Here is a 455-nt window from a genome sequence, read left to right on the forward strand (position 1 = left end):
ACCTCCAAGGAGGAATACTCTGCACTGGTCCAGATCTGCAGGGAGCAAACCAGGAAAGCCAAAGCTGTGACCGAACTCCAACTAGCTACAAGTATCAAGGACAAAAAAAAGTCCTTTTTTAGATATGCAAGGAGCCAGAGGAAAAGCAAGGGCAACATTAGACCTTTGCTAAACCAGGTGGGACAACTAACAACCAATGCCCAGGAAAAAGCCAACTTGCTAAATGGGTACTTTGTGTCAGTCTTTCACCAGTCCCATGGGACACCCAAGCCCATTACAGGACAGGGAGGCCTAGGTGAGGGAGATTCCTTACCCTCCATCAATGCTGACCTCATGAAGGAACACCTTGAGAGGCTGGATACCTTCAAGTCAGCCAGTTTACACCCCAGGGTACTCAAGAAGCTGGCTAGCATCATAGCCCAGCCCCTGCCACGGATGTTTGAGAACTCCTGGTG

The sequence above is a fragment of the Gavialis gangeticus genome, unplaced genomic scaffold, assembly GCF_001723915.1.
Source record: "Gavialis gangeticus isolate Ggan-Ray unplaced genomic scaffold, GavGan_comp1, whole genome shotgun sequence".
Classification (NCBI taxonomy): Eukaryota; Metazoa; Chordata; order Crocodylia; family Gavialidae; genus Gavialis; species Gavialis gangeticus.